Here is a 12928-nt window from a genome sequence, read left to right as displayed (position 1 = left end):
ATTACAGTGCCCAGAGATGAGGTCATTCAGGATAATGCGTTGTGGTTATAGTTTTGTGCATGTGTGTACGTTTGCATGTGCGTGTTGTGGTGGTGCACTTAAAGCCGAGCGACGTGATTTGACTTTGACTTTTCTCTGATCCTCCTTGCCCTCCTCTCTCTCTCTGTATTTGGCCTATCATTAGAGCTATACTTAACCATGCTTATCAGTTCTGTCGTTCCCTCGGTAAGAACACAGATGTTTATGGGCTTGGAATAGCTGAGCGTGTAGTGGAGTGTCAGATACGTTGGCACAGGTTCAGAAACTGACAGGCTCCCTTCAAAGTTCAGAAGATACCCTTAAGATAAAAAAAGATGGTGGCCCAATATATAAGAGTACTCTTTGCATGTCACAAAATTCACACTTTACTTGAATTGACTGATTCTCATGTGTCTGTGGCATGATTGCTCATATTGGGTTGGATTGTTTGGAGTGTTTGATTGTTTACCATGCATTAGGGTTAGACCAAAGATGCACCCTGAAGATGTAGAAAGTTTTATACCATACAGGCAGTGATATAAAAAGGTTTACCTATACATACTACAGTAACAATAGGACATAAACAACTAATATGTTGAAAAACGAAACTGAAAGATAGTGAATGATGGCATGGTTGAGGTCAGTTGACGGAAAAAAAAGGCTAATTTCTGTTACTCTGACAAGCCGTGCCCTGTCATGTGAAAGGTGACATGTGACATTAAAGTGCTTTGACATTAAAGATTTTAACTGAGAGTGGTGAAATTTCCATGCCTTTTATTTGTTGTTTTCAATTCTGTGCTGTCAGAAAGCAATAATATTATATTGAATGGGTTGAGTGCCTGGGAGATTTGTCAGAGCAAAAGCCTCTCTGCTCTTTTGTTGCACAGATATTGTGTTTACACAGGTGTCTTCGTGAACACAGACGTTGCAGGGCGGTAGCAGCAGGTGTGTGGCATCATTGGCTCGATGATGGCATTCATTGTCTTGATGCAACGAGTAGGTAGTGAAATGTGAGAAATCTTTTACTTAAAACAAAATTGGCCTTTTTCACAGCAGATTTTTTTACTTGACATAGCAGCCAAAACACAGGTGTCACTGATGCCATTAACGATGGCTCCGTTCTTTTCAAGTGTCCCAGTAAACCATGACAGTGTGACAGTATTGGTATTCAGCCTCATTAATTTCATATTTAACACCAGTGTTTTCACTACTGTGATATATAAAGATGTTTTCTTTTTGACAGTGCTATTAGTCCTCTACAAGAAATACAGAGGTTTTAAATAGCTTTGAATACAATGAAGGTTTGTGTTAAATATTTTACAACCCACTACTGACCCACAGTCACCAACTTTGTTGAATAATGTGCATAATTTAAACACACCCATGGTACACCTGCACATGTCTCTTCACTTTTTTTTATATTAAATTAGACCCTTTTCTCAGGACTGTGTGGGTGTGTACAGCCTGTGCTTGAGTTGACATCTTCCAGCTCTGACAAGTACAGTATGTCATTAGCTACATCTAATTAGCTACAATAAGTGAAAACACCTGTGTGGGGTTGTGCAGGGCCCTTAAGTAGAAAATAATGTGAGAAGTGATTAATTTATGTCTAAATTAAGCAGATGAAGACTAGCACTTGAGTCACACATTTGTTTCCTGTCATTGCCATCATTATTTTTCTATTGGCAGTACTGTATATGGTCTATATGGCATCAGTATAGGCTCACCAGGTGTCTGCATGTCAGCTGTCACTGTGGCTCATATCTATTTACATGACAGACAGACTGTACGTACAGACAGACTGTGCCCCTGCTTCATCCAGTTCTTTTGTGTCTCACATCAGCATCAGGTAATGTAACTGCACTAAGCTTGTACCACACCAGGTCACTCCAGGGCTCTCCTTTAAACCTTTAAGCCTCGCTCAGTAATCCTTCAAGCTTTTGAGTCATGTGATATTCTGTTGTCTTTATGTCATTAGGGGTCAGACATTAAACAGCTAATGTACGGAACACTGTGTGTTGTGTTTCGAGGAAAGTTTGCTTTTAGCATCTCTGCACAAACAATGCTGAGTCATTCTCAATCACCTACGTCAGTGGTTCCCCTCCTTTTTTTGTCCGACGTGCCCCGACAGCCCTATCAGATGGGTTCAAGTACCTCTTTAACTTACCCCCTTGATATATGGGATGGGTTCATAGACTGTTCAGAAGTATTTCACTGCATAGAGGACAGTTGCTGTGTTCGATCTGTGGTTGTGTGGTTTAAACTGGCTTTTTTTCTTTTTTCAGTAGGTGCAGTCAAGTTTAAAAAACTGCATGCATCTTTTCAAAAGAGGTGCTTTTCTCAGACATGATGGTTTGTGTCCAGAGGAAAGATCAGTTAATAAGAGGAGCCTGAGTGTTTTTGTTCTCATGTTACTGAACTAGTTTTGTTTGGCATATTGCCTCTTTTTGATACTGAATATGTGATTCATTGGCATTTCATTGCCACTCCTAAACTCCCATTTCTCTCAGGAAATCATTCACTATGTGCATAATATTATTTCACGCAGGGTTTTTGTTGTGTCACCTCTGTAAAGTTTAGGTTCTGGATCTGATGGCTGAAGTGTTGAGAGACTTATAGTGACATTTGACTCATTAGTCATGTCCTGTTGAAAAGCATAAACAAATGCTGTCTCAAATGTCACTCTGTGTGATTAGCTGTACAGACGTGAAGGTGGTATTCAAATACTGTGTTTGCATGCCAGACTCAACTGCAACATCTAGCATCACCAAATAATGGACGTCATTGTGTTATAGTGCCTGTCTGTCCCGCACACCGAGATAAACTGAGCTGTCCAGTCTCATAAGGCTCCTGAGGTGAGAGATTTTTCTGTTGTCTGAGTCACTCTTTTGGATAGGTTCCCCTCTAGTTTTATCAGTTGACCCAGTAGCTCTAAACCCTGTGAAAAACTGGACACAAAGGCATGGCATTTGATGAACGTTAACCACCAACTGTGGCCTGATTTTATGTGAGAATGCCTTGTTCTCCCTGGCCTCATGTGAGACTATTTTCCAGTTACTGTACACAAATATGCCGCCTGATGAAAAAGTAGAGACTGGGGAAGCGGTAGTTAAGACAGACAGCCTGACAGAATGACTGGAAAGGATGGAGGCACAGGAAAAGAGGGAAGTCGGGCACAAAGGAAGTTGACCTAATAGCGGTGTATTGTCCATTCACAAAGGATGCATCCACTATGAACACGATCTATTAAAAGCATACTATGTAGGGTGTGTTTCACATTCAGGGCCTAATCATAGAACACATTTGGTTTATTTATATTTCTCACCTGTGTTGATTTCCGTGTGTTTTGCATTGTGTGGCAATAAGGAAAGCGTTACAGTTAGCATATGTTGCATCATATGCCCAGTAAACAGCACAGGAGGTGGATAAGCTGGAGATGTAGCAAATGAACTGTGAGGAGAAGCCGTTGATACAGCACAGAAAGTGATGTCATTGTTCTGGTATCAAAGAAAAGCTTGGGTGGAGGCAGGCGGTAGCTGAAGTGGCCATGAACTCTGCATATACAGTAACTAAGTGTCCTAGTTTCTGTGCAAATTAGTCATGTGACTAAACATGACTAACAAAGGATCTATCTTTCATTTAAGGGGCTGTAATAGCAGTGCAAAATCATATACACGTGCCTGTACTTTTTATGATTAAAAAAAGTTAAACTTGAGTTAAATGTAATGTTATGCTTCATAAAAATGATGTCATGCTTTTAGGTTTCATTTAGTGATTCTGTTCTCAATAAGCACTTCTTTTCACTAAAGATTTGATATAGACTATTTTTAATATGATGTCTGCAAGCTTAATAACAGATCATAAAGTATGCTTTCACAACAGCATAACTTACTTCCTGTGTGCTGCTGATATACATTTCAAATTGGAGATATTTTCAGCTTACCAAGTAATGCTTATCTGATGTTTTGCTGGAAATCTTGTGCTGCAGATGAAGCTTTAGTAAATTGATCCCACACATCCACTTGCCCAGTGATAGGGTGGAGTTCCTCCATGGTCATGTTACATGTGCAGGCACTGTTTCTTGAAAAAGCTAGATTGTGATGTTTGCCACAGGAGTTTTTTAGTTGAAACCAAGGCAACATGGATGATTGTAGATCTCAGTCAATGCTGTAATCAACAACATTAAGGCTACAACGTCTGGTTTCTTAAAGTACTGATAACTTTTTGCACTTCCCAGATGTCAAGATGATGTCTTCAGATTGTTTTTTGTCTGACCAACATACAAACAAACAAAAAAACTGCAAATCATCACATTTGGGAAGTGGGAACCAGTTTATGGGTGGCATTTTTCCTTGATAAATGACTGCAAATGATTTACAGTGAGAAGTGAAACCACGTTAGGCAGTAATTTTTAATGTACCCCACTTTGAAGGTGTATGTGACTATCAGCTACATTCAGCTTGCTATAGTGGTTCACTGGACCTGGTTTATACAAATACTCATGAGCCTAGCCTATGTTCTTACACAAACTGTTCTGTGCTATCTTGTCCAGCATGAAATAGCTGAAAGCTTAAGGAATGAATGATTGGTAAAGAAAGTTGAACATTTAGCAAGCCAAAGAAACATACATACTTTATTTGTTTCAAGACTGGCAGACCCAACCAGAGCTAAAATACCAGTAAATATTGGACAGTTCCATCATGCTGTCTTCCTGCTATTTGCTAACATTTTAGCTATAACACATGATTACATTGTTTTACATTGGCTCCCATCTACATAAACGACTCTAATGACCTCGCTGACAGTGATCGACACCTGCGCTGTTGCCTGGCGACACTTCTTCTAGCCCTTGTGACCAATCAGAAGGTGAGAATTAAATGGGACTGTCAAACGCACTGCAGTCTTCTCACAGCGTGGTTTAAGTCAAGGTCATATAGCCTACTGGAGAGTTAACTGACACTGACAAGAATGTTCTCTATGCAAGAAGCACACACACGCTCACACACACACACGTACGCTCAATCCGTCAACGGTAAAGCAGAGAGAGGAGCGGTGTGAGGAGAAATGTGAATATGGTGACAAGAGTGTGGACATCTGGGCTGCTATAACACTGAAAATAATCACATTTATACAACTCCCACACAAGACTTCTACCACTGAGCATCACGCCCCAGAAAAAAAGTCAGCAGAATTATTCTTATGGATGAGTCAGGGCAGATGATGAGGACTTTTGAGGGTGTTTCTGTGTCCTTACTAGTCAGTAGTCCACACTGAGACTTTCTTCGTCACTCTCTCAGTTCTGTATATCTTAAATTAATGTAGCACAACAAAGAACACCAATACAATGATGTAAATGTCAAACTGCTGGTTTTGACTGAGACTTGTCAATAGCACTCCATGAAACAATCAAAAAGCTTAATTAGTCTTTAGAAATCCTGTGTTTTTATGCCTTTAATTCTGTTGTTGAAGTGGGTTGGATCAGACTCCATGCTGTGATTTATCAGGGCACTGTGACATCACAGACACTTTATAAGCAGGATATATTGAGGAATTGGCAATGCTTGTATGCTTTTACTGCTAGCACTTAGCAGGAAACGGTTGACTGAGTAGAACCAGTACACTGTCAGCCATGAAATGAGTTGGGGAAATTGAATACACTCTGAATCTTTACGAGAGCCACAACAAATTCCTCTTTATGGGAGTTACTTTTCATGTGCAGCTGAGCGTTATTGGCAGGATCTGTTTTCCTTTATTATTGCCTCTGGTGATCTCATGACATTACAGCATACACACTGAAAATTGCTACTTAAGCTTGTTGATGAATTTTCCTGTGTTTGAATGATTATGTGGCTTTAGTCTTTAGACTTTGTACCAAATAATGGATAAATTATCACTGTCCTGCTTCAAGTAGTTTTTAATATCTTCCTGTAGTGAGTTTTGCCAAAAGCATTATTTCTCCTCTCCTCTCCTCTCCTCTCCTCTCCTCTCCTCTCCTCTCCTCTCCTCTCCTCTCCTCTCCTCTTCTCTTCTCTTCTCTTCTCTTCTCTCCTCTCCTCTCCTCTCCTCTCCTCTCCTCTCCTCTCCTCTCTCCTCCTCTCTCCTCTTTCCTCTCTCCTTCCAGCCCACTGGGTGGGGCTCCTAAAAGATGCCCTATCAAATATTAAACGTACCCATGAAGTCTCTGTTCTCTCCACCCAGACGCACATTGGCGCACACCACACACATTTCATTTCACACACACACACACTCAGCCACACATGCAAGCAGAGAGTCAGGCAGCAGACAGATGAGCCTCTGAAGAGTGCCTTCCTGTTCCTGTGCTTTGCTTTACTCTCTGTTTGTGTGCTATTTTACTTTCAGTTTATGGAGGAAACAAAGTGCAGCGTGAGGCTTTAGCTCTTAGTAATGATTAACTCTGGGATGATTGGGCAAGTCATCACTAGTTCTCTGAGTTGAGGTAATGTTTTCAAATCTTTTTTACATAGTAAAAAACTGTGAATTCTGCTAAAAGATGGATTTATTTGATGTAATGTTCATACTTGTGATGGTCTATTAGTATACTACATGCAATGTTTACATAGTTGTTAATGCAGCTGGTTGCCACACCTTAACTTTCTGCACTTGTCTCTACTCTCTGTTTCTTCTCTTGATCTCTGTCATTTGATCTACCACAGTTAGTATACAGCTTTACCAAACCTTCTATGCTGTCTCACTGGATTAGCATCACTTAGCATCAGTGCTGCTCAGCCCAGTATTGCTTTCACTCAATACACATTAGCCTAGCGTCAGTGTTGCTTTCATCCCTGTCTCATTCTATTAGCCTTCTCTAATGGCACTCTGTTAATCCCTTCAGGGAGTAAACTATCGCCCACTACTGCCCTGTCCAGATGACTGCCCTAGTTATTACTCCACTGAGACTTCTGTGCTGTCAATACATGCAGATGAGGCTGCGCTCTGGTTTAGTTTATTCAGTAGGAGTTGAGAATATCATTTGGGCTGCGTTTGATTGTCAAGTTATGTTTATTCTGTCGTATTTGATCCTTTCTCAGATCAAATACTTTGGATTTCATAGCATAAATTCTACTGTACATGCTTTATTTTAATGTATCTAATGGCAAACACAGGTCCTCATTTTCTTCATTGACTGAGCCAGGAGTGAAACTGCTCTGGGATATGTGTGTGTGTGGGCTGGTCCATTGCCTTTAAAACAAGTGTCCTTGTGTGATAGAGCAGAGCCAGCTTGATGACATACTGGGCTCCTCTGACAGCTGTTATATAACTATTGATCCATGTAATTGATTGGTTCTGCACTACGAAAGACAGATTTACCAAGATGGACAAGAAGATATAGAAAGAGGGAGGAGCTGCCTTTCATATCATGCCAAGAACGAATGAGTGCCAGAAGAGGGATTTCATATTTTCCTGTCCTCTCATTAATTTGTCCCCACTCTATCTTCCCATTTTCACTTCTCTTCATAATGTAGTCTAACCACAATCCAAGAGATTTTGAATCTCTCAAACAAAATAAGTTCCTTATTTTTTAAGTTATTTGCTTGCTAAGTCTTTCTGAATCTACTTTTTGTTTGCATTTTTAACCTCTGCAGTTACAAACACAAGTGATACATACTGTTGTGTTTAGGAAGCTTTTCTGAAATTGCTTCCAGTTAGTCTATACAGATAATAGTTAAGCCACAGCAAAGCTACTCCTGATGTGGTTATAGCATATTTCAAATTCTTCTGATTGCATTGTGTTGGTTTTTGTAAAAAAAAAAATCATTTAAAAAAATCAGAAATTCCCTAACTATATTGATGCTGTCTCAGGAAAAACATTTTTAAAAACATACAAAGGGGCAGAAAATGTATTTGAAACAATATGTGTTTATTAGTTTTAGAAATATTTAAACACTGTAAAAATGTGTTTGCCTTCAGAGTTTCCCCACAGGAAATTGTTTAGCTGAGGTTGTAAGATATGTAGAGCCTAATGCATCTAGTCTTATGATCAGTTTAGTTTGTAGATAATGATCCAAACAATACCCACACTCATTAGATAGCCTACATGGCATTTGCTGTGTGAAATAGTAACTCTGCTCTTTTTTTCTGAAGGTTAATGTTATATTTCATAAAAGTGTATTTACTTGTTATGATGTTAGCAGAGGTGGTCTTTCTTTCCAGCAATGTGGCCCACCATTAAACATTGTGGGAAATGATGGCCTTTAGAAAAAAAGTCAGACTTTTCGAATCAATCTATTCTTTTAAACTGCATTAACCATACAACAATAGCTAACACACAAATTACTTTGACCAAATCTAATGGAACAGTATTGATCTGTAATAAAATGACTGTAAATAAATAGCCTCCAGGAAAGCAGGAAATGCAGTAACAATCTAAAAAGCAATGCTACTGTATACTGTATATACTACAATAGTTGGCAGTAATGTATACTCTAGTAATGTAGAGTACACGTCATCAACAGCTGGTATGAAATGCTGTTATTAAAATACTCTTTTTAAAAATACTTTTTTTTTTTTTTTAGACTTTTAGACATTGTATACTGTTTCCTTTCTAAAATACTATAGAAAAAATAATGTTGCTTATAAGGCTCCTGTGGAAGAAAATACAGAAATATGAATTCTACTAGGAGATGCATATCCTCCCTGGCATCTCTCATGCCTTTTCCCTCTCTGTGGTCTCAACAGTCCGAATAAAGTCAAATAAAATTCTCCCCTCCTTAATCTTTAAAAATTGAGTGAAGAAAAGATAAGAAAGGAAAGATGAATGTTTCCTGACATGATGCTCTGTTGAGAATTGGTGCTGAGGCTTTGTAATGATAGGGAGCTATGAGCATTGGGAGATGGGGACAGACTGGCTGTGGGGATAAACAGCAGGATAGGGGATTTACTGTGTGTAGTAGAGCACCTCCATTCATGCGTAGTCCCACTGACCCAATAGATCATAGCCATCGGGCTGTCAAGTCCTATCTGCATCCATCCTGTTACTCCTGAAGAATGCATCTCTGTAGTGTAGTTCAAAAGTGAAAACTTTGCCATAAGAGTGATGAACGGCCTTACTCTTGCAGATCTGATTTTGCAGCTTTCCTGCATCTTTGCCAGGTGCTTTCTGCTTGGCTGTCCTCTGAGTCAGAAATGAAGTAAGGCCGAGTAGGCTCCTTGGCAGACAGATAGAAAGCTCCCATTCCTGGTACGAGGGGGAGTAAGAAAAGATGTCATCTCACTTTCCTGCTCATTTCACACACAGGGATAGAAGATCTCTCTGTGGAAAAAGTCTGCCTCGAGTCTTGTGTCACTGTCTTTCTCATTCTAACTCAATTTAATAGTATCTTACTCTGTCTCTTTTCTCATCCTTCCTCTGCTCCTCTCCTTTTCAACCTCATGCCCTTCTGGGTGTCTTCTCTTTTACTGTGTTTGTTCTCTCTTGGTCTTTGCTGTTAATCTGTTAAATATCGCAGACAAAATATATAAAATACCAAACTTTTGGGACATTAGACTATAAAACTCTTTTTTGCTGTTGACTAGTTTGCAGTGCAGTAAAGTATTCAAACCAGAAACAGAAGATAAATGCAATTATTTAAACTTTCTCAGTCAACCTCTAAAAAATCATGCTAAAATAATGTAGTAACAATAGCAAACAAATACGAACTTCACATTATCGTCTTAACACTTAAGCTTGTTAGTGGGTTCTTCCTGTCATCACAGCGTACATAATTTGCCTTTCCTCTAGCAGAAGCACTCAGATTTCAGTTGGACTGTTTAATCCCGGACTATTTTCTTAACAAGGTTTCGTGTGTTGTTTCATATGCAGTGCATAGAAGTAGTCACACTGCTGACCTTGATTAACACAGGGTTTAGTACAGGCCTTGTACTTGATGCTGGCGATGGTCTGAGATATTACAGTACTGTACCGTGGGGGGAAGGGCAGGCCTTCAGATGTGAGAGTTTGACAGATGGCCTGCATGGTTTACTGCCCTACCTTTGAATGTGTGTCAGTCCGTTATGATCTTGTTGTTTATTTGTGGTCTTCTTTAGCTGACCTATGTTATGTGGCTGTACTGGGAATAGAGCTGGGCATCAACCATATTCTTTCTGTGGCAACAGAAACTGTTGCGTACCGATATTTGGCACCAAATGCTTGGTCAGATTCTGTGTTATTTTCTTGTTCTTTGATACAGTATTTACTGATTCAAATAATTTCTGAATATCAAATTGTCAGCTTAAACACAGCAATGTAAGGTAATCCAAACTGTATAATTTTTGACATTGGTACCAAAATTCATTGCCCAGCCCTTGTCCCAGGCTTAATGCAGGGTTGTGATGATGTTGGATTAGAAGGCTACTGATTTTCCATTAGAAATAATACACTTTTTGATCTCAACCAGTTAGCCAAGGCACAATGTTTTACTGAACTTGGTCTATTCAAATGTTTGTTTAAATATAGTTTCACTAAATATTTTGAGTTCTAATGACATCTTCCTTATCTACAAATCAGTTCTTCGACATTTTTATCTTTCATAATAATACAAAAGTGTAATTTTAAAGCACCTATTAAATCACTATGCCACGCATTTAATAATTACTGCTGCGGTAATATCAAGTTTAGACCTTAACATTACACTATGACGGTGACTTCGGTGACGCCTTGTTTGAGGCAACAGCCTAAGTTGAGCTCTGTTTGTCTAACTAATAATTTCCTAACAAAACTACTAAAAACTTGGTATAACCACACACATTTAACATGGCATCATCTTTCAGAAGTAAAGGCGTCAGTAAACAGGAGAACTCGAAAGATAAGAATGAAAATCGAAGCAACAAATTCAAACTCCTGTAGGTGGTACAGCTAATGCTAGCACACGTGATCCAGAGTCCAAAATATTAGCTGAGCTGGAGAAACTATGGAAAGAAAATCTGGAAGGACACAACCAGATCAGGCTATCGCTGACAAAGCAAACAAGAAGCATCAATGCCAGAACCGAAAGGTGAAATGACAAAACTCGAGAAAAAAAACTACGGAGGGGGAGGGCCTCATCAGTGTTGCAGAAGACACTGGGAGGAGGTATGAGAGAGCAATTTGGTTCCCACTGCACCGGGAGATAGACCTGACGGCCAGGTGTGAAGACCTGCAGAACAGGTCAAGATGTAATAACCTGAGAATCTAAAGAGTACCAGAATGGAGTGAAGGAAAGGATGTGAGGGAGTTTGTGAAGGAGCTGATTCAATCAGTCCTTCAACCGATGCCTGAAGTGAACCTACAAATAGAGAGAGCCCACTGATCTCTGACAGCTTAACGAGGGAACCCCACTGCTGCTCCTAGGTCCCTAATTGTTAAGTTTGTGTACTATTCAGTGAAGGACATGATCCTAAGACACACATGAAGTCAATGATAGATACTTTACAAAGCAGTGCTGACATATTTTGACCATGAATATTCCCCAGAGTTACAAAAGACGAGGGGGGGGGCTCAATATCCAGGTCCAGGTGGACAAGTGGGAGCTGATTGAGAGCGAGCTGTCCTAGTGCAGGTGGAGCAGCACGAGAGGGAGACGAGGAAAAGACCCAGCGATGCTATCGACCACGGATGTCAGGGATTTCTTCAACAGAGCTGAGTGACCTCAGTGCACGCCCAGTTTTATTTTGTGGAGTTCAAAACAATCTTTAAGACAATAACTCCAAGTTTTAATACAATGGACAAAACTCAATTATTAGCCGTGAGCACAATACCCATTGCAGCCTGTTTATGTGCATTGATGGTAATAAAGTTAGACTATGACTTTGACTTTCTCTTCAATGATTGTTCCTCTCTATATATGCAGCAGTCCAATAACTCTGATGTGATGTGTGATTTCTTAAGGGTGACTCAAGTGAAAACAAACCAAATTAAATAACAACATCAGCAGTAGAGACTCATATCTTCCTGTGACTAGATGGTCAGTGAGATGACCCAGATGAATGAACATCTATCACAGCAGTATGTGGATTTGCTGCTGTGTGGTGTGATGTGCCACTCTGGATATGAATGAAACTTGAGAGGTTCTGGAGCCACTGACAGTAGTGAAAACCCCTAATCTAATCGCTACCCATTAAGCACACATAGATACACACAGTCACCACCCCCCCTCCCGGGGCAAAGAGGCTTTGGTTGCCTTGCCTGCACATGCTGACCTGATTTTGTGTGTGGCTAAGTGTGTTTTTCTGTGTTTATGCCCATGTATGTTTATGAAGCAGATTAGGATGGTGGCATAGTCAAACACTTTTGTGGCAACGGCGAGTGAGTCTCTTTGATTGTAGACACGTGTGTCAGTGCATGGGAATGTGGGGCAGTGTGGTACAAAGTATTTTCCAGAATAGGAGACCCACATTTTAACACAAACACCCCTCCCCCCACCCATTCAAAAGTTCAGTCGATTATTGCCCCAGTATCTGCCTTTGTGTCTATGTGCCAGTTTGTTAAGTGATCCACTCATATGGGAGTAATTGGTTGGTCCACTGTGAAGCAACAATATAGCAGGCAGTAAGTGGTATTAGTTAATATTGTTTGATGCAACTATGGGTTATTTTTCCATTGTGGTCAAGTCAGTAATCTGCAGACAGTTTTCAGTTACTGATTTGCTTCCTCATGCAGATGGGTTTCTGCTTACCACACCAGCCATCTGGATCTCAGAAACTTTTCAATTCATAATCTTCCTGCGCTTGCCAGATGGATGTAACATGCAGGTGCACCACCAACACATGTACACTCGTGACACGGCTGATTGGAATTGAATGAATCTAACAATGAGTGAAAGGAAACAGCTCTGTGTTCTCCCTCCATTGGCTCTACATGCTGTACATCCTCCATTCACTATTCACAGTATGCTGGCCACCTTCCCAGCACTGGTTTCCCCTTGTTCCCCAGGCG

General features: G+C 40.1%; 1 protein-coding gene across 2 annotated transcripts in view; it reads left to right on the top strand.

The window, feature by feature from the left end:
* Positions 1-12928, top strand: part of ccser2a (coiled-coil serine-rich protein 2a) — a 58797-nt gene that overhangs the window by 2579 nt on the left and 43290 nt on the right. The window lies entirely within an intron of this gene.

Source organism: Thunnus maccoyii, chromosome 14, assembly GCF_910596095.1.
Source record: "Thunnus maccoyii chromosome 14, fThuMac1.1, whole genome shotgun sequence".
Classification (NCBI taxonomy): Eukaryota; Metazoa; Chordata; class Actinopteri; order Scombriformes; family Scombridae; genus Thunnus; species Thunnus maccoyii.
The sequence above is the reverse complement of the archived record's forward strand: the minus strand, read 5'-3'. Positions and strand labels throughout refer to the sequence as shown.